This window comes from Hemiscyllium ocellatum, chromosome 3 (genome assembly GCF_020745735.1).
Source record: "Hemiscyllium ocellatum isolate sHemOce1 chromosome 3, sHemOce1.pat.X.cur, whole genome shotgun sequence".
Lineage (NCBI taxonomy): Eukaryota > Metazoa > Chordata > Chondrichthyes > Orectolobiformes > Hemiscylliidae > Hemiscyllium > Hemiscyllium ocellatum.
In genome coordinates, this window is record NC_083403.1 from 28,130,173 (window position 1) to 28,153,406 (window position 23,234).

The following is a 23,234-nucleotide window of genomic DNA, read 5'->3' on the forward strand; positions in this document are numbered from 1 at the left end:
TAAAAGCCTTTGGGTTTTCCTTAATTATATGTGCCAAAACTATTTCATGTCCCCGTTTTGCCCTCCTGATTTCCCTCTTAAGTACACTCCTACTTTCTATATACTCTAAGGATTCACTCGATCTATCCTGTCTGTACCTGAGTTATGCTTCCTTCTTTTTCCTTAAACAAACCCTCAATTTCTTTCATCATCCAACATTCCCTATACCTACTAGCCTTCCCTTTCACCCTGACAAGAATATACTTTCTCTGGATTCTTGTTATCTCATTTCTGAAGGCTTCCCATTTTCCAGCCATCCCATGGGCGGCACGGTGGCACAGTGGTTAGCACTGCTGTCTCACAGCGCCTGAGACCTGGGTTCAATTCCCGACTCAGGCGACTGACTGTGTGGAGTTTGCACGTTCTCCCCGTGTCTGCGTGGGTTTCCTCCGGGTGCTCCGGTTTCCTCCCACAGTCCAAAGATGTGCGGGTCAGGTGAATTGGCCATGCTAAATTACCCGTAGTGTTAGGTAAGGGGTAAATGTAGGGGTATGGGTGGGTTGCGCTTCGGCGGGTCGGTGTGGACTTGCTGGGCCGAAGGGCCTGTTTCCACACTAAGTAATCTAATTACCTGCGAACATCTGCCTCCAATAAGCTTTCAAAAGTTCTTGCCTAATATCGTCAAAATTGACTTTTCTCCAATTTAGAACTTCAACTTTTAGATCTGGTCTATCCTTTTCCATCACTATTTTAAAACTAAATGGAATTATGGTCGCTAGCCCCAAAGTGCTCCCCCACTGACACCTCAGTCACCTGCCCTACCTTATTTCTAAAGAGTAGGTCAACTTTTGCACCTTCTCTAGTAGGTATATCCAGATATTGAATCAGAAAACTGTCTTGTACACACTTAAGACATTTCTCTCCATCTAAACCTTTAGCACTATGGCAGTCCCAATCGATGTTAGGATTGATTCAGGATAGTCAACATGTCATTGTGCATGGGAAATCATGTCTCACAAACTTGATTGAGTTTTTTGAAGGAGTAACAAAGCGGATTGATGAGAGCTGAGCAGTAGATGTGATCCATGTGGACTTCAGTAAGGTGTTCGACAAGCTTCCCCATGGGAGACTGATTACCAAGGTTAGATCTCATGGAATACGGGGAGAACTAGCCATTTGGATACAGAACTGGCTCAAAAGGTAGAAGACAGAGGGTGGTGGAGGGTTGTTTTTCAGAATGGAGGCCTGTGACCAGGAGTGCCACAAGGATCAGTGCTCGGTCCTCTACTTTTTTGTCATTTACATAAATGATTTGGATGAGAGCATAAGAGGTATAGTTAGTAAGTTTGCAAATGACACCCAAATTGGAGGTGTAGTGGACAGTGAAGAGGGTTACCTCAGATTACAACAGGAACTGGACCAGATGGACCAATGGGCTGAGAAGTGGCAGATGGAGTTTAATTCAGATAAATGCAAGGTGGTGCATTTTGGGAAAGCAAATCTTAGCAAGACTTATACACTTCATGGTAAGGTCCTAGGGAGTGTTGCTGAACAAAGAGACCTTAGAGGGCAGGTTCATAGCTCCTTGAAAATGGAGTTGCAGGTAGATAGGATAGTGAAAAAGGCATTTAGTATGCTTTCCTTTATTGGTCAGAGTATTGAGTACAGGAGTTGGGAGGCCATGTTGCGACTGAACAGGACATTGGTTAGGCCACTGTTGGAATATTGAGCAATTCTGGCCTCCTTATCGGGAAGATGTCGTGAAACTTGATAGGGTTCAGAAAAGATTTAAGGATGTTGCCAGGCTTGGAAGATCCGAGTTACAGGGAGAGGCTGAACAGCTGGGGCTGTTTTCCCTGGAACGTCACAGGCTGAGGGGTGACCCTATAGAGGTTTACAAAATTATGAGGGGCATGGATAGGGTAAATAGACAAAGTCTTTCCCCGGGGTCAGGGAGTCCAAAACTCGAGGGCATAGGTTTAGGGTAAGAGGGGAAAGATATATATAAAAAAAAGAGACATAAGGGGCAACGTTTTCACACAGAGTGGTACATGTATGGAATAAGTTGCCAGAGGATGTGGTGGAGGCTGGTACAATTGCAACATTTAAGAGGCATTCGGATGGGTCTATGAATAGGAAGGGTTTGGAGGGACATGGGTCGGGTGCTGACAGGTGGAATTAGTTTGGGTTGGCATATCTGGTCAGTATGGACGGGTTGGACTGAAGGGTCTGTTTTCATGCTGTATGACTGACTGACTGGTGAACAAGGACACCCAGGTCCCACTGCACACTTCCCCTCTCCCGATTTACAGCCATTCCGGTCATAAACTGCCTGCTTGTTTTTGCTTCCAAAGGGAATTACCTCACATTTATCCAAATTATACTGCATCTGCAAATTGATTTGTCCACTCGCCCAACCTGTCCAGATCTCTGCATCTTCACCACAGTTCATTCTCCCACCCAACTTGCTGTCATCTGCAAACTTTGAGATGTTATATTTTGCTCCCTCATCCAAATCAGTAACATATATTGTGAATAGTTGTGGTCTCAGCACTGATCCCTGTGGCACTCCATTAGTTGCTGTCTGTCAATTCGAAAAGGACCATTAATTCCTACACTGTTTCCTCTCTGCCAGTTTTCTATCCATCTCAATACATTTCCCCCAATCCATGCACTTCAATCTTGCACAATAATCTCTTATGCAGGACGTTGTCAAACACTTTCAAAAGCCCAAATATGCCACATTGACAAGGGAGATCCAGACAACTCTACTAGTTACATCACAGAATTCCAACTGATTTCTCAAGCACGATTTCTTCTTCATAGATTTATGAAGGCTTTATCTGATCCTGCCACTGCTTTCTAAATGCTACTCTACAAAGCATTGAGAATTTTCCCCACCACCGATGTCAGGCTTATTGGTGTATAATTCCATGGATTTTCTCTATCTCCCCTTTTGAATATTGGGGTGACATTACCCAACTACCAACCTGCATGGACTGTGCCAGAGTCTCTGGAATCCTGGAAGATGACCAATGCATCCACTATTTCTAGAGCCACTTCACTATGTTTTCTGGGATGTAGATTATCAGGCCCTAATTATTTATCCACCTTCAATTCCCTCAATTTTCCCAGCATCATTTGTCTACTAATATTGACCTCCCTCAGTTCTTCTCTCACTAAATCTTGCATTCTGACATTTCTGGTATCTGACTTGCGTTCCCTTTTGTGAAGGCAGAACCAGAGTATTTACACAATGATTCCTGTCTCATTACACAATAACCAGTCTAAGATGGCCTGCTCTCTAGTTGATTCCTCCACATATTGGTCAATTAAACCATTCCATATACATAGCAGGAATTTCTGCTCTATGGCACTGCCCAACCTATGTGCTGATTAAGTTGCTGGAAGCAGCTGGTTTTAGAGAAATTGCAAATAAAAATGGGAACTTCCTCACAAGGGAAGGCGAGGTGAAGCTAAATGAGTTTATCATGAGAAATTCATGAAGTCGTAAATATTCAGTTCAGATCAAGATTGATCACAGAAGTAGTTCCAGGGAAGCAACAAATTCCAAAGAGGAATGCGTTTGTTTGAATTTGGAATACTTTGAGAAATTAAATAGAGGCAGTCATCAAGGTGTACAATTCAGAAACAGACCCTTCAGTCCAACTCATCCATGTTGACTTAATATCTGAAATTAATCTCGTCCATTTGCCAGCAGCGGGCCCATATCCCTATAAACCCTTCCTATTCATATACCCATTCAGATGCCTTTTGAATGTTGCAATTGTATCAGCCTCCTCTTAATTCCATACGCACACCTTGCTGTGCATGGAAAAGTTGCTCCTTGGGTCCCTTTTAAACATTTTCCTTCTCATCTTAAACCTATGCACTCTAGTTTTGGACTCCACTCCGCTGACTATTCAGCTTATCATGATTTTATAAACGTCTATAAAAGGTTCCCACACCAGTCGACCCAGCCTCCGATGCTCCTGGGAAAATAGCCGCAGCATGTTCTTCCTCTCCCCATCACTCAAACCTCCAACCCTGGCAACATCCTTGTAAATCTAGTTGAACCATTTCAAGTTTCACAACATCATTCCTATTGCAGGGAGACCAGATTTTAAGGCAATATTCCAAAGTGGCCCAATAAATGTCCTGTACAGCTGCAACAGGATTTCCCAACTCCAATGCTCAATGCACTGAACGATAAAGGCAAGCATACCAAATGCCTTGTTAACTATCCTGTCTACTTGCAACTCCACTTACAAGGAAAAATGAACCTGCACTCCAATGCCTTTTTGTTTGGCAAGTTACCCAAAGACCTTACCATTAAGGTTATGAGTTCTGCCTTGATTTGTACTAAAAAAAATGCAGCACCTCAATGTTCTCTAAATTAAACTCTATCTGCCACTTCTCAGCCCATCAATTGAAGGTTCCATTTTACCCTGAAGTAACCTTTGCTGTCCGCTACACCAATAATTTGGGTGTCATTTGCAAACCTACTAAACATACCTCCTATATTGACATCCAAATCATTTATAAAAAAGGCAGTGGACAGAGCACCCATCCCTGCGGCACACTGGTGGCCCCATGCTTCCTTCTGCAAAGCATCCCTCTACTATCACCTTCTGTCTCCAACTTTTAAGTCAGTCAAGTGTCCAAACTCTCCTTAATCAATCCTTACTTTTCCAAACAGGTTTCAATCCTGTCCCTCAGAATCCCCTCCAAGATTCTGCCCACTAATGATGTCAGGCCCACCCCTCTGTAGATCCCTACCTTTTCCTTTCCACTTTTCTTCAATGTGGAAAGAAAGTGAATAAATTCTCTTCCTCCATCTTTTGTTCTGACAGTTGCATGCATGTGGCCATAACTGCCCCAATTTGCTTTCCTGACTTTCTTAAATATCATTACAACACATTCTCATTCCAAGTATATAATGTACATTGGGACAATAGACACAGCAGCACAATTCAACCATTCTGCCCACTGAACGTACTCTGCCATTCCGTCATGGCTGATAGTTTCTCAACCCTAATTCTCCTGCTTTCTCTCCTTAGCCCCTAATCCCTGTAAACAGGCACAAATAGAATTAAGATTGTAGCTATACTGTTCGCCAGAAACAGTAACTAATGGAGAGAATTTGTGACAGGGCAATGCTGACCCAGTGAGAGTCTGTGCCACAGTGATAGACAGCACACCAGTGAAAAGCTGTGTCAGCAGCAGGTGGTCAGTGAGAGTAGTTTTGAAGGGGATGGTCAGTCAGCCCTGTAATCCCAGGGGAGGAAAGGAGCACACAAACAGGATCTTAGAGATATTCCAGTCACTGGGCAGTCAGCACCCACACTGACCTAATCTACTAATCAATGATTGTCTGTCTACGGTCAAACAGCAGAATAGATCATGAAATCATTGACTCCTCACATTTGTGAAAAACAGGCCATTCAGCCCAACTAGTCAATAACTAGCTATGAAGAACATCTAACCGAAACCCAGTCACCTACCCTATCCCTGCATTGACCATGACCAATCCCCCTAACCGGCACATCTTTGGACAGTGGGAGAAAACCTGAGCACTTGGTGCGAAACCATACAGGCAGAGGAAGACCATGGAAACTCCACACAGTCTCCCGAGGATGGAATTGAACACGGGTCCCTGGTGTTGTGAGGCAGTTATACTAACCACTGTGTAACTCAGCTCAATGGAATCCCCTCAGCCCCAACTCTGGATAGACCCTTAATTCCACATACTTGTTTCATTAAATTCAAAAATCTGTCACGGAGGCGTTCAGAGTTGTTAAAATGTACAGCACAGTCCAACTCGTCCATGCCGACCAGATATCCCAACCCAATCTAGTCCCACCTGCCAGCACCCAGCCAGTATCTTTCCAAACCCTCCTTATTCATATACCCATCCAGATGCCTTTTAAATGTTGCAATTGTACAAGCCTCCACCACTTCCTCTGGCAGCTTATTCCATACACATACCACCCTCAGTGTGAAAAAGTTGCCCCTTAGGTCTCTTTTATATCATTCCCCTCTCACCCTAAACATATGTCCTCTAGTTCTGGACTCCCCACCCCAGGGGGAAGACTTTGTCTATTTATCCTATCCTTGCCCCTAATGATTTTATAAACCTCTATACGGTCACCCCTCAGCCTCCGACGCTCCAGAGAAGGTGACTTAAGTAGTTCTGAGATTTACATAATGAACTGAAACCTGCAACACATTCTAAAAAGATGAAAGACTTGATAGCAATCTAGGTTTGTTCAATATATCATTTCAGTTACAGGACACTAAGCTTTTGCTATAAGCTCGGTGTTTAGTGATCCTGCTCCACAGCTAGCCGATGAAGGAGCAGCACTCAAAGCTAGTGCTTTCAAAAAAAAAAGGCTGCTGGACTATAACCTGGTGTTGTGATTTTAAAATTTTTATTATGTGATTCATCACATTTCACATTCAGGATCAAGAGGAGAACCTGTGGCCTGATGGGCCACCTGAAATAATGAATTTATATTGAACATAGAACGTTACAGCGCAGTAGAGGCCCTTGATGTTACGCCAACCTGTGGAACCAATCTGAAGCCCATCTAACCTATACTATTCCATTCTTGTCCACATGCCTATCCAATGACCATTTAAATGCCCTTAAAGTTGGTGAGTCTATTACTGTTGCAGGCAATCTTATGCACGCCCCTACTACTCGCAGTAAAGAAACTACCTCTGAGATCTGTCCTAAGTCTATCACAACTCAATTTAAAGGTACGCTCCCTCATGCTAGCCACCACCATCTGAGGAAAAAGGCTCCAACTGTCCAACCTATCTAACCCACTGATTATCTTACACGTCTCTATTAAATCACCTCTCAACTTTCTTCTCCCTAACAAAAACAGCCAAGTCCCTCAGCCTTTCCTTGTAAGGCCTTCCTTCCATACTAGGCAACATTTTTCTAAGTACCCTCTGAACCCTTTACAAAGCTTCCACATCTTTCCTATAATGCGATGACCAGAACTGTGCGCATTACTCAATGTGGCTGCACCAGAGTTTTGTACAGCTCAGCATGATCTCATGTTCCCAAAATTCAATCCCTCTACCAAGAAAAGCTAACACACCATATGCCTTCTTAACAACCACCACCGTCTGTCTTCTTTCAGCTAACCAATTTCTGATCCAAACTGCTAAATCAACCTCAATCCCATGCCTCTCCTTTTTGTGCAATAGCCTACTGTGGGGAACCTTATCAAATGCCTTCCTGAAATCCACATAAACATCAACTGCTTTACCCTCATCCCAGTGTTTGGTCACCTTCTCAAAAGAACTCAAATAAGGTTTGAGAGGCATGACTCACCCTTCACAAAACTGCCTTGACTATCCCTAACCAATTCTTCCTTTTCTAGATGATTCTAAATCCTATCGCTTATAACCCTTTCCAACACTTTACCGACAACCAAAGTAAGGCTCACAGGTCTGTAATTTCCAGGGTCGTCTCTACTCCCCTCCTTGAACAAGGGAACATTTGTTCTCCTCCAGTCTTCTGGCATTATTCCTGTAGACAATGACAACGTAAAGATCAAAGCCAAAGGCTCAACAACCTCCTCCCTGGCTTCCAAGAAAATCCTTGGATAAACCCATTCGGCCCAGGGGACTTACTTTTTTTTTATATATACACACACTTTCCAGAAGTGCTAATGCCTCTTCCTTATGCACCTCAATCCCATCTAGTCTAGTAGTCTGCATCTCCGTTATCTTCCCAACTGCATTGTCTTTTTGGACAATAAGTTTACCATGGAATTACAAAAGATAGACAATGATTAAAGCATGCCGGGAAATAGAACCCAGTCATGACTAAAGCAATTGTACTAATCCACATGCTGCAGAATCCAGACTGTAGGCAGCTGCCTACAGATGGTTTGCAAACAAACTCAACAGCTGCAGATCCTGCAATACACACCTGAAGTTGAACTTGATTGGGAAAATGGAGTGCTGCCCTTGGGACCATCTGTACCAACGAATCATTTGCTAGACACAGAGGCACCTAGCACCCTTATTGGAGATGGTTACACGCATCCAGCACCTACCATAATGGACACCCAATGTGCCAGCACCTGGTTGGGTCTGATTGATCAGGGCAATTGAACCTGATCAATTCATTGACAGATCCTCAAGACCCTCCCAAAACGGCACAAAGACTTGGAAGGATAAGAATCACCACAAACCCCCTTCAGGGCATTAACTCGCAAATAACCACCGAAAGAGAAAACACTCCTAAGACCATCGGAAGAAACAACATCACCACGAGCCTGGCCATGTTCTCGTGTGGTGATCATACAAAGTTAAAAGCAGAATATAGTTTGTAGTGTTTTCAGTTAGTTTACAGGATAATTAACATTAGAATAAAGTATGTTAATTACTAAGTATTACAGTCCATAAGCAGCAACTTACAGTTGCTTTGCTGAATGCAAGAATTTAAACACACTGTAGTAGGCATGAAAAGGATGCTACCTGATACTGGAGGGAATGAGGAAAGTTGTCTCAGGAAAGGTCTGGGAGAAATTACAACTGGCAAAGGGGAAGAGAAGCCTGAAGCAGGAAATGGTGAAGAGATAGGAGTGAGAGCAAGAGAGCCACTTGGACAGTCCAGAGGGAAAGGAGGGACAGTTTCAAGGAGTTGAATACTCTACTCTGCCATTTTTACCGAGGAAAATAATTTCAAAACATTAAGGCCTAATATTTAACTGGGCTTCTCCTTCCTACCATCATACCACACCTGTGCTGACAGATCTCACAAGAGGAGTCATTGTCGCAATGCCTCAGTCAGTGGTTAAAATCACATCTTTAGTGGGGAACAATATTCTCAGGGGGCTTTTAAAAAAAATGGCAATCTGGGAGTGAGTGAGGACAATTTGATTGAATATCAGAGAGCTCCATCACCAGGTTTACAGCAGAACAACAGTCAAAATTGACAAAGGCAATGTTGAGAGGTGGGTTCAATCCACAGGGCAACACCACTGGAGGAAAACGTATATGGATGGTTCCAAAGGAGGAAAAAGATCAGAAAGGGAAAGTGATCATCACCACTTTATATTTACAGTTGTGTAGGGGAGTTAATACTAATACAAGAAGAAACGGTGAGTCAGTGGCTGCAGCAGGTGTCGATGAGGAAAACGTAGAAACAGCTGAAAAGTGGGCAGTAGACAGGGACACCCCGTATACGGAATCACAGCTGTGTACCTCACTACACTGCACAAAGGTGGGAACTCATCCGATAGTTAAAGAGGGCTCACTGAAAATTAGGATGTTGTTCATTCATGGTGAAAGGGAAGACTGCATATGCTACAGGTTAGAGTCAAGATTAGAGTGGTGCTGGAAAAGCATCCGAGGAGCAAGAGAATCAACGTTTCAGCCAAGAACCCTTCATCAGGGATCATGTTCATACTACATGAGGGATTCAAAACTGATTTAATGGTGAATTTCAAATCTTCTGAAATGGCTTGAACTGTTTTTTGATTCTATTTTGCAAACAAGTTTGTGCTTTACAACCTCAGGTTGTTCTCAAAATACAGAAACGATCAATTGGCAAGTATCAAAATGAACTCAGCTTTTCAAAAATGTTTAAGGCAAACATACAAAACATCAAGGCAAGAGATAAATGCTTCTGCTGTGAAGGTGATCTTAAAAAATACTAAAACAATTGGAGACAATTGAAAACAAATTGTAAAATCCAAAGAAATAACTATCAAATTCACAAGGTCAATTTGAAATGAACAGATTTTAAACAGCTTTCCTGAACAAAATTAAATTACAACATCACGGAGTGACTTGGGCCCCACCCCCTATCTCAGTCCTGCAAGGAGTTCAACTCTTTCTGCTGGCAGCTTCCTTTCAATTTCCCCAGACACCTTTCATATTGCTAGATGTGTATTAATGGAAATTTACAGACATCCTATCTGGATTTGCCTTTGAGAGACTTGTCCTTGACATGCCAGCACCATCTTCTGAGACAGTGTTTATGAAGGAGAGAACCTAAAACTGACTCTGATCACTCAGGACGCTGATCGAACAAAAAAAAATATTTGAAACCATCAAGCCCGGGAATTGTTTCTGAAATTTGGATTGATAAATTAAGTGATAAATTGTGCTCGGCAAGCACTCAGTGGGGAAATTACATGAAGTTTAAGCAGCTCAGTGATCTAATCTATGAGCAATGTTTTGAAATATTTTAAAAATGAAATGTATGAAGAAATTTATCAACCGACCTTTAGAATCCTGACATTCCCAACTGTGACAGGTTCTTGCATGTTCCTGGTTTAAAGTCTCAGATAAACCAGGAATATTTGATTCCTGTTTTAAGAGTATTGAGAATATTTTCAATCACTGGTAGTCGGAAATGATGCAACATGGAATATGAATAACCACCATAAGTGTAGGTAAATGGGATATTTTAAGAGAAAAGAAAATGTGCCAAATGAAATAGATTAACTTAGAACTTTCTCTTGGTGATGTCTGTCCCTAGCTCCAGAAGTTAAGAGAACTGGATTGCATGCTTTGGCCATTACCTGAAGAATCGGGACCACAGGAGAGGAGAGATATGCCTCACCCCATCAACTTTTGATCTTTTGACCTGAAGAGCAAAGAAACATATTTTGAAAAATTAGGTACTGACAATTTCTCTGTGGAATATCTTTATTTAAAGAGAACTGAAGAATGTTTGTCTCTTTTTTTTAAAAAAAAATATGTTTACTGACACAGGCAAAAAGACACCATTGTGTGAAGACTTTATTCTTTATTCTCCACTGCCAGGAAAACATCCACGTGTATAGTGAAACATGAACAAGCAAAGCCTGATAAGAGCAATGATTCCATCAAAAGTTGAATTGGCGAGAGGAGAGCCGTGCAGTTCAGGAGAGAACTAAATCAAAATAGAGTTGGCAGGGGAAATAAAGGACTCCACCACCCACAGTGCCCTCTATTCCCTAAAGGCATCAAGATCATTGGTGTGGGTGGATACCTCCAAAGAAAACCAGGTTCAAAAGATAACTGTGGATGAGGGGCAGGCAGTTGGCAGTGACAAGCCCCCTCACAGCCTACTGCCTGGACCAAGTAATTGAAAAGGGAGTGCAAACACCCGCAACCAATATATACATGGTCCACAGACTTTACAGCACCACAAAATAAGCAATTGGGTGGGAATCTAAAATCACTGCAATTTGTTGTTATAAGGGACTGCTGCATAAAACACCTTCCACTCCCGGTTCCAGAGGGAAAAGGGAGGATTCCAGCAAAGAGACATCTACTGGGGATCCTGCCACCTGGTGGCGAGTAAGCAAGTTAAGGTGGCATATGATGCTACATTAACCGTCATAATGTTATTACACTCAATACCCCAATACTTTTGGTTCTATGTAACACATTGCCAAGCTTTGATGACAGGAAAACAGGAATCATTAACACAAACAACAATTGTGTGTTAAGACTGCAGGGCCACCAAATGAAAAATGAGATGCTGTTCTTCAAGTTTGTTGACATATTACATCACCAAGAACATTCTAAAATGATGTTATACACAGGTGCTAGTGCCCTGAGCCAGCACCCAGTGAATTATTTGACCCTTTGCCATCAAAAGTTAAATAAAATGTTCATTTATTGCCCAATGAGGCGGTCTCATTAATCCACCTTATATCTGCCCTCCAACCCGTAGGTGCTACAGGCATCATTCCTGCTTGCATAATTTTTAAAAAATTATTTGTGGGGTGTGGATGTCGCTGGCTGGCCAGCATTTATTGCCTGACCCTAGTTGCCCTTAAGAAGGTGGTGATGAACTGCCTTTCTAAACCACTGCAGTCCACCTGCTTTGGGTTGACCCACAACACCATGAGGGAGGGAATACCAGGATTCTGACTCCGTGACAGTGAAGAAACTAATATGTCTGCAAGTCAGGATGATGACAGGATTGGATGGAAACTTGAAGGTGACTGTGTTCCCATATATCCTCTAGGAAACAGTGAGGGCTGCAGATGCTAGAGATCAGAGTTGAGAGTGTGTTGCTGGAAAAGCACAACAGGCCAGGCAACATCCGAGGAACAGGAAAATCGATGTTTTCGAGCCAGAGGCTTTCATCAGGAATGAGGCTGAGTGCCTAGTGGGTGGACAGATAAATGGGAGGCAAGTGAGGCTGGGGAGAAGGTAATTGAGAGCATAATGGGTAGATGAAGGCAGGAGTAAAGATGACAGGAGGAGAAGGAGAAGGAGGAGGAGAAGGAGGAGGAGAAGGAGGAGGAGAAGGAGGAGGAGAAGGAGGAGGAGAAGGAGGAGGAGAAGGAGGAGGAGAAGGAGGAGGAGAAGGAGGAGGAGAAGGAGGAGGAGAAGGAGGAGGAGAAGGAGGAGGAGAAGGAGAAGGAGAGGAGAAGAAGGAGGAGAGGAGAAGAAGGAGGAGAGGAGAAGAAGGAGGAAAGAATGGTGTGGGTGTCCCAGAGATGTTCTCTGAAGCCCTCTGGGGGACTGGACACCTTCTCACAATGTAGTGGAGAACGCATCGGGAGCAACGGATAGAATAAATGACGTGTGAGGAAGTGCAGGTGAAACTTGGATGGATGTGGAAGGCTCCTTTGGGGCTTTGGATGGAGGTTGGAGTGGTCAGAGAGGGGTGCGGACGCAGATTTTGCAATTCCTGCAGTGGCAGAAGAAGGTGCCAGGAGGGGAGGGTAGCTTGTTGGGGGGCATGGACCTGACCAGGTAGTCACGGAGGGAACGATCTTTGGAAAACAGAGGGATGGGGAGGGAACTATATCCCTGGTGGTGATGTCCATTTGTCGGTGGCAGAAATGTCGACGATGGATGATGCGATTTATGTGGAGGTTGGAGTTCGAGGACAGATGCGGGACGTGGATGAGATGTGATGGAGGGGAAATTTCGGTCTTTAAAGAAGGAAGCCATCTGGTGTATTCTGTGCATGAACCGGTCCTCCAGGGAGCAGATGCGGCGGAGGCGGAAGAATTGGGAATACAGGATAGCTAGGGCCAATGCAGGTGCCCAAAGCTACCTCTTTTCGTCTGGAGAAAGTGGGAGGACCAGTTAAGCCAAATGAATAAGAGTGTTAGTGGAAGGGTAGTGGTGGAGACTTTGGAAGAGGAAGAAACAGAAGGCTTGGAAGCCCTGGTCATAGCAGATGGAGGTGTCAAGGGACTAGACGTCCATGGTGAAGGTGAGGCATTGGAGGACAGGGAAATGGAAGTCTTGGAGGTTGAAGGTGGTGGAGGGCGTGGGTGGACTGGGGAGGGGTGCAGAAATAGGACAATATTGAGATAGGTGGAGATGAATTCGATGGGGCAGGAGCAGGCTGAGACGACGATTGGGCAGGCTTGTAGATCTTGGGTAGGTTTTAAAAAAAAACGGGTAGTGCATGGTTCCTGAACTAGGAAGTTAGAAGCTGTGGGTGAGAGATCCCCTGAGGTGATGAGGTTGCACGTGGTCTGGGAGATGATGGTTTGGTGATGGGGTGGGGGGGGGGGGGGGGGGTTGTAGGAGGTGGTGTCTTCGAGTTGGCACCTGGCTTCAGCGGTGTACTAAACTAGTGAGGTTGGGGATGGAGCAAAGGACGTGGAGGGCTGTGTGCTGCGAAAGTGAGAGGTTGGAGTTGGTGAAGTGGTTGAACAGGTTGAGGCAACCAAACTACCACTGTACCTCCTTTGTCCACTGCGCCAAACTATCACTGGACCTCCACAACAAACAAACATTACAAAATTCATGAAGGGATTTTCCTGCTCCTTGGATGCTGCCTGACTTGCTGTGCTTTTCCAGCACCACAAGGGCTTATGCTCGAAACGTCGAATTCTCTATTCCTGAGATGCTGCCTGGCCTGCTGTGCTTTGACCAGCAACACATTTGCAGCAGTTAAATTCACCTGACCCATCTCTGACACTACTCTCCCCTTCGTGGACCTCCCCATCAAGAGTGACCAACTCACTGACATTTTCTACAAACCCACCGACTCCCACAGCTAACTAGATACACCTCCTCCCACTCCACCTCCTGCAAAAATGCTATCCAGTATTCCCAATTCCTCCTCCTCCGCATCTGTTCCCAGGAGGAACAGTTCCACCATAGAACACCAGATGGCCTCCTCCTTTAAACACCAAATTTCCACTCCCACTTGTATTGGAAGGAATCTTCAACCAGCTCATCCACATCTCGGCCCTCAAACTTCACCTTCCAACCGCAAAGACAGAACCCCCCCGGTCCTCACCTGCCACCACACCAACATTTCCACACCTACAAGTGGACACCGCCACCAGGAATATATTTCCCTCCCCATCCTCTTTCCGCAAAGACCATTCCCTCAGTGACTATCTGGTCAGGTCCACGCCCCCTAACAAGCCACCCTTCCCTGCCACCGCAGGAAGTACAAAACCTGTGCCTGCCCACCCTGGTAAATCTTCTCTGCACCCTTTCTAAAGCTTTCACATCTTTCCTGTAATGAAGCAACCAGAAGTGAACACAATACTCCAAGTGTAGTCTAACCAGGATTCTACAGAGATGCAGCATAACTTCATGGATCTTCAACTCAATCCCCATGCGAATGAAAGCCAACACACCATCTGCATTCTTAACAACCCGATCAACCTTGGTGGCAACTTTGAGATAACTATGGATATGGATCCCAAGATACCTCTATTCCTCCATACTGCCAAGAATCCTGCCATTAACCATGCACTTTGCATTCAAATTCGACCTTCTAAAGTGAATGACTTTACATTTTTCTAAGTTGAACTCTACCTGCCACTTATCAGCCCAGTTCTGCATTCTGTCAATATCTCATTGCAACCTACAAACAGCCCACCACACTAACCACAACTCCACCAAACTTCATGCCATCGGCAAACTTACTAACCCATCCTTCAACTTACTCATCCAACTCATTTATAAAAATCACAAAGAGAGTGGTCCCAGAACCAATCCTTGTGAAACATCACTAGGCACCAAGCTCCAGGCTGAATACCTTCCACCTACTACCACTTGCAGTTTTCTATGGGCCAGCTAATTCTCTAACCAGGTAGACAAGTTTCCCTGTTTCCTATGCCTCCTTACTTTCTGAATGAGCCTACCATGGGGAACCTTATCAAACACCTTGTTAAAATCCATGTACATCACATCCACTGCTCTACCTTCAACACGTTTTGTCACATCCTCAAAAGAATTCAATAAAGGTTTGTCAGGCATGATCTCCCCCTCACAAAGCCACGCTGATTACTTGGGAAACCGTAGTTTGATTAGAGATCATAAATCCTGTGTCTCAGAACCCTCAAAAAAACTTTGCCCACCACTGACTGGTCTGTAATTTCCAGGATTATCCTAATTCCTTTTCTTGAACTAGGGAATTACATTATTGAACTTCCAATCATCTGGTACTACTCCAGTAGACAGTGAGGATGCAAAGATCATCGCCAATGGTGCAGCAAACTATTCCCTCGATTCCTGTAGTAACCTATGGTATATCCTGTCTGGCCTAGGGTACAAACCATCCTTATGTTCTTCAACGCATCCTCTTTTCTAACATCAACTTGTTCTAGCATATCAGTCTGTTCCACGCTGTCCTCAGAAACGTCAAGGTCCCTTTCAGTAGTGAATAGTGAAGCAAAGTAAGAACATCACTTACCTCCTCCAACTCCAGGCACAAGTTCCCTCCACTATCCCTGATCAGTCCTAACCTCACTCTGGCCATCCTCTTGTTCCTTACACAAACACAGAACAACTTAGGGCTTCCCTTAATCCTCGGGTAAAAAATGAGGTCTGCAGATGCTGGAGATCACAGTTGAAAATGTGTTGCTGGTTAAAGCACAGCAGGTCAGGCAGCATCCAAGGAATAGGAAATTCGACGTTTTGGGCATATGCCCTTCATCAGGAATCTTTAACCAGCAACACATTTTCAACTTCCCTTAATCCTACCCACTAAAGCTTTATCATGCCCTCTTCTCGCTCAAGTCCATTCTTCAATTCAATTCCTTCCTCACTCCCTTGTAAATCTCTAAAGCCCTGTCTGATCCTTGCCGCCTCAATCTTAAGTAAGCATCCTTCTTCCTCTTGACTAGATGCCCCACATCCCTCGTCACCCAACGTTCTTTCAACCTCCCATCTTTTCCTCGCCTCAGTGGGATAAACCTGTCCAGCACTATCAGCAGGTGCTTCCTAAACAACCTCCACATTTCTGTGGCGCATTTCCCTGAGAACATCTGTTTCCAATTTAGGAGTCCAGCTCCTGACTAATATCATTGTAAATTACCCACTCCCCTCAATTAAATACTTTCCCATACTGTCTGCTCCTAATCCTCTCCATGAGTATAGTCAAGGTCACAGATGTGATCACTAAAATGCTTTCCCAGAGAGCCGACACCTGGCATGGTTCATTGCCAAGCACCAAATCCAATATGGCCTCCCCTCTCATCAGCCTATTACATCAGGAACCCTTCCTGGACACCTGACAAAAACTGTTCCATCTGAACTATTTGAACTAAGCAGGTTCCAATCAATATTGGGAAGTTAGAGTCACTCATGTTAGTTCTGCACATTTCCAAGATCTGCCTCCCATCTGCTCTTCCGTATCTCTTGGTATTGGGGGCCTGTAGAAAGCTCCCAAATAAAGTGGCTGCTCCTATCTTGTTTCGGACTTTCACCCATACTGACTTTATAGACAAACTCTCCTAGATGATCTCCCTTTCTGCAACTGCGATGCTATTGCTGATTAGCAATGCCACTCCTCCACCTCTTTTACAACCCCCCCCCAAACCATTCCTTTTGAAATTATCTAAACCCTGGAACATCTAACAACCATTCCTGCCCCTATGATATCCAAGTCTCCATAATAGTCACATTACAGGGTTTTGCCCTATCAACTGCCAAGCTCTCCTCACAGACTTTTCGCATGCCGTATCTGCCTGTTCACTACCTATTCCATAGCTCTGGTTCAACCAAAGTTGATCTCCTGGCTTGACGGTAATGGTTGAGCGAGGAATATACTGGCCGATAAGATCGCAAATTGTGCCAGAGTACAATTCTGCTGCTGGTGGCACACAGCACCTCATGGATGCAGAATCTTGAGTAGGTGGATTTGCCATTTAGCATTGTGTTAAGTGCCACACAGCACTATAGAAGCTATTCTCAATGTGAAGGTGAAATTTTGTCTCCCCAAGGGCTGTGCAGTGGTCACTCTTGCCAATTGCCATGGAGAGATGTGTCTGGCAGATTGGTCAGAATGAGGTCTGTTTATCGCTCTTTGGTTCCCTCACCATCTCCTGTAGACCCAATCTTGCAACTACATCCTTCAGGATCTGACCAGCACAAATTAGTAGTGCTGCTGCTGAGCCACTCTTGGATGGATATTGAAATTTCCCACCTAGCGTAAGATTGTGCCTTTGTAATTCTAACTGCTTCCTCCAAGAATTGAATATTTCTCCACGTTGAACATTCATTAGCCAAGAGAAGACAGTACATGATAATGAGCAAGAGGTTTCTTTGCCCATGTTTAACCTGAAGTCATGAGACTTCATTGGGTCCAGAGTCAATCTTTCAGACTTCCAGGGCAACCTACTCTGTGGGGTCTGTGACAGGCATATCTGGGGATCATGACAGTGATGTCTAGTACATTACCCGTGAGGAATGATTCAGTGACGATGACCATGTTAGGCTTTTGCTTGACTAGTCTGTGAGACAGGTCCCAATTTGGAGCCTCACCCCCAGATGTTAGCGAGGAAGACTTTGCAGAGTCAACAGGCCAGTTTCTGCCAATCATTTCAGATGCCTAAGTCGATGCCAGGTTGTCAGTCCAGTTACCATTTCCTTCAGAGTTTGTAGCAAGTTGATCCAACTGAATGGCTTGATTGGCCAATTCAGATACCAGCACAAAGTCAACGACATTGCTGTGGGTTGAGTGTCACGTGAGGTGAGGATGGCAGATTGTCTTCTCTGAAGGACATTAATGAACCAGATTTTTTTTTGACAAATCGACAATGGTTTCATGGTCATCATGACAATTCTAACTCCACAAAAATAGACAGAATTCAAATTCTACCATCTGCCTTGGCAGGGTTTGAACCCAGGTCCCCAGAACATTTAGAGTTTCTTGATTAATAGCCTGTTACCTGTAGTCTGAAACATTTCTGGCATTTGTCTGCCTGCAGTGATGTTCATCTCTCACCAGGGACAGCCTTGATAGGTTAATTAGTAGCTGAAAGAGTTCAGTTCAATGTGTGGCCACTACCCTCAGCTGCAGTCAGATCCTAACAGTTTGATAACAACATTGCAGCTGCTTTTAATTCGGAGACGTCCATTGTTAACTGTATAGATCTTGTAGCTGTAGATCAGAAGATCCAGATTCTGAGCTCCCAATGTAAGACAATCCAACCAAAACAGAAAATAATTTGATTTACCTTCAAACCAGGCTCTGACAGAATTGATCCAGAAGCAGGTCACCATTTTGGAAGCGATGTAAGAACAAGCTATCTGACATGTGGAGGCAATGACCTAGTGGTATTATTGCTGGACTATTAACCAAAAAAAAAGAAACCCAGTTAATGTTCTGGGGATCGGATTCCAAACCTGCCACAGGAAATGGTGGAATTTAAGTATCTGGAATTAAAAGTCTAAATCACCACAATGACGATATCATTGCCGATGGTCAAAAAAAAACTATTGTTTCACGAATGTAGTTAAGAAAGAAAACTGCTAACCTTACCTGATCTCTTGTGCATCTTTTCCAGTCGGAAACTTGGTAGAGAGTGCTCCTTCATTACAACGGGAGTAACGTGCACGAATGAAAATTATTTCCAGTGGAAAGCCCATGATGGGTCATTGCTCTTGGGGTCAACAAGCAATTAGTTAGCTGTTATATTTTAACCTAGAGGAGCAAGAGCTATTTCTCTCAGGAAAAGAATGACTGCAGAGGCTGGGTCAATAAGTTCATTCAAGTCTATGATAGACAGATTTTTTAAACAGCTACAGAATTTAGGCTTATGGGGAAAAAAGACAGAAAAGTGAAATTGAGCATTAGGTCTTATAATCTTATTAGGTTCTTGAGTATCAAGGATTACAGGGAGAAAGCAGGAGAATGGGGTTGAGAAACTGATCAACCATGATTGAATGGTGGAGCAGACTTGATGGCCAAGTCGTCTAATTTGTGCTCCAATGTCTTATGGTCTTATTATAAGATCAACCATGACCTCATTGAATGGCAGAGTAAAGTAGCTGGGTTTTTGTAGTCCATGTTTTATTAACAGATTTCAGTCTTATTCAATTTCCTTGTTCCTTATCAGTTGCTTAGTCCTCCTTTGTGAAACCATTTTCATAAAGCCTCTTTGCAACCTCAAAGACACTCACATATTTCCTAAAATAGGAATCAATGGACTCAATGCTCAAGTCGGGGCAATTCCTGACTTTCACTGTGGTTCAGCAAAACTTCCCTCATTCTGTAATCCATCCTCTCAGTATACACTCAAAGATTCCATTTGCTTTGCTAGTTACTATCTCAAGTAATGCCTCCTTCAAATATTGGCACACCCAAGATTTCCTGAAGTGAATCCATTTATTGCAACACCTCACAAAAATGCATACCCTTATTAGCTACAGGATTGTCCATTCTGATCACCTATTGATTCTGTTTCTGTAATCACAATTGAACTGAGTGATTCAAAAAGGTTCTCAAAAGGCTGGAAGACTGACTTGTGTTCTTATTGCCCTGTTAATCTACTCGGATCCAGACAGGTTTTGTCACAAGAAGTGAGAATTAAATGTCTATATTCTTAATTCCATTGCAGGACTTCTCAGTTAAATTTGAATGGAAAGAATATGAAGAATTAGTATTTGATTTCCTGAAGGAATTTGAACAAGACTTCAGAAATCTTGAAAAATCTCTATCATCATTATTTGGTAAATGAAAGGTGGATTAATACAAACACGTTTTACACAGGAATTAGACTGAAATTTTTCCGAAAGCCTTTTTGTGCATATTGAACAGTGAGATGTGCTTAATTCTGAAAAATTGTTCTGTCTTGCCCAAACTACACATTGTATAATTCTGGTCTCCTTACCTAGAGAAAAGGTATACCATTATACCTGCCTACCAGTGATTACAATAACTGTTCGTTAGACGGATTATGTACACGTGCCCATATTGGGAATTTGACTAGTTCCTCCAATGGCCCATCTCAGAATCCTGGGATCCTGTTTATAGATATTGCCATCTACTGACAGTCAGTCATTATATCCCTAACCAAGAATACAGCATTTACTCTTCATTCAAAAATTATTCGGCCTCAGTAACAAAGTTGGCCTCAAATTACCGTTTGTGAACCAGTCATTGTCACTAACAACTTCCGCCATTCCCCTTGACCCGATAACATCCCCGAAATGAACCAGGTGGACTGGACAAACTGACCCAACTGGACCCAAAATGCCTTCAACTCCCCACCAATACCTCATTACTGACCCACTATTCCCCTTCACTACCACAGTCCCATTGGAACAGATACTTCCCGTCACTCCATCACCAGTAAAAGAACAACCCCTCCTTTTACCTAGACTTTAAATCCTATTCAACCCAACTCCATTACAACCAAAAACTGCCCCGGAACAGACACCTTCTAATCCTGCCAACAGTATTAGAATTGACAACCACCTGCATTCTCCGTCACCACACAATACACAGCTTCTCCCCCACCCCACCTCAATAATGTGAAACCCCACCCAAAGTGACCCAAGTGGAACCGACTTCTCCTTCCAGACCTGGTAGCACCACACCCCATTCCTTGAACCTGACACTGCCTCTTCAACACATCACTACCTTCCTCAACCCCACCAGATCCATTAGTCCCATTCCCTTCCAAATTTGTCTCAGCTGAACCAACATTTCCCTAACTACAAACTGGTCCCTTGATGGAGCCCAAGCTTTTTCTCACTTACTTGACAATATATCCTTCAATCCCAGGCACTATACCCCCCCTCACTCCTCTGGAGCCCATCCCTGAAAGTTTGCCCACAATTGATGCAAACTTTCCTTACACTCCACTCTCTTCGTAACAAAAGGATACGATACAATTTGTTTCTCTAATAGCTTGCTGAACTTGCCCATTAACTTTCTACGGTTCACACAAAAAAAAGGACATTCACGCCATTCTGAACACCAACATTTTCTTGTTCTGCGATTCACTCAATGTTGTGTTTGTATCAGATCGGTTTGTGAGCAGGAAGTTGATTTGTATCCCATCATTACTCATTATTGTGAGCCCCTTTTGTAATGATGTTCCACCTTCATCTGAAAGTTAGTGACACACGAGGCACCTGATGTTTATTTAAAAAGTGACATACAACGGTCACCTTTGTGCTCTTGTGTCGGAGGTCAGAAGTTGCACTTGTTGAATTCTGCAGCACAATGAAAGGGGGCAGGAAAGTAGGAACATGCATAGAGGCTCAGGAACAGGAGGGGTAAGTGAGAGGAAGAAGACGGGTGTGGAGTGGAGTCTAGAGGGGGAGGATCTTACAAGTGGAACCAGAAAGAGCCAGACACATTCCTCATGCATTTAGAATTCATCACGAGTTCCCAGTCACACTGCAGATACCTCAAATTTGAATTAGAGTGGCCTAGGAACCAGAAAGAGGGAACACCAAGTGGAAGCGGTGAACACTGGTTACTGCTGTAAGGAACAACAGGTCAGGATGAAAACTCCACTCTGCATGGGCAATAGAATATTCCCTTTTCTAGATAGTCAGACACTGGACATAGTAGAGGGGATGAGGAGAAAGGTTGTTTCTCAATCCAGTTCAGTGTTACTCAGATTAGTGGAGGTTCAGACAACTGTTGGATCCAGGTAATTGATTTAATGTCATGTGTACCAAAGTACAGTGAAAGGCTTTGTTTATGACCACTACAAGCATATCACAGTAAGGCTTAGAACAAGATATTTAGATGGAAGACTACAGGTAACATTGATCTCTCTTGTACGCCCTGTGCAATGTAGCATGCTCAGCATCATTTGAGCTGAGTCCATTCAATAGACTTAACTGCAAGGAAGCTGCCCCAGAACCTGCTGGTGGGTACGTCATTCTCTATATGGCAGCACCTCCCAATGGTTTTAATCTACTTTCCTAGTCTTTCCAGTACAGTGGCATTCTCTGGTGTTTGTACTGCTTCAGAGAAAAACTAATTCAAACCAAAAAAGGACCAGATATTAACGACAGCTTGTATCCCCTGTCCCTATTTGAACCCTCTTGTGACCATCGCCTGGGTAACATCCTCCTCTTCTGTTAAAGATAGATGCAAAGTGCTCACCTCAGCTATACCACCTCCCTCCTTGTAAATCCTCTTTCTGATCTCTAATCGGTTCTATTCTTCCTTGACCTCTTAATTGAAGAATGGGATTCCTCTTGGTTAGCTGCTAGTTTTTGTCATAGTGTGCTTTTTTGTCTCTCCTCTGAGCCTTTAATATGCCAACAGCTTCTTAACTGTATTTTCTGCCATACAACTTATTTAGAAGCACATTTCTTGTCAATGTTGCCTTCTACCTCCTTTCTGATTGAGGGACTTGATTTTTGTCCTACTTTCTCCTGTTTGGAAGGGAACATACTTTAACTGGATCTCAACCATCTCCTTTTGGAAGATAGTCCATTTCAGTTCCTGGTTTTCCTGCCACCCTCTTGTTCCAGTCAGTCTGACTAGCTCTGTTGTCAAATGTTTTTCTCACCCTGGATTGCTGCAAGTCATTCTCCAACACCATCTTGTAGCACCAACTCCAGTGATCACTGTCTCCCGCTACCACTTCATCCAAATTAGCCCAACTCATTTCCAAGGACAAAATCCAACAATGTATCTCGGTGAATGAGCTGAGTCAATCACATGGTGACTAAATGTGTTACATTGACTACAAGTGATTAGTGCAATGTAACATTGCAGACTGAATACACTTTGATTAATATATTTGTTTTAGTTTAGTCATAATCAAGTAAACACCAGTTTCTTGTAAGTAAATTTGGTCAGGTCCCATTGTCAGGCTGCATGAGCGCATCATGGGGTTCACTGCGTTACAGCTTTTGTTGAATTCCTCTTTGGCTCATCTGTCCCAGTCACTTGTTGACAAGACAGTGGGACTCTACACTGATTTTAAAATTCAGGTGGTGAGAACAGCAACACGGCAACCATTTTGTAGCAGCCTAAACCAGCTCAAGTTCTCCTATCTCTTCACATCCACCCCAAATTCTTGGGATCTTTATTTTGA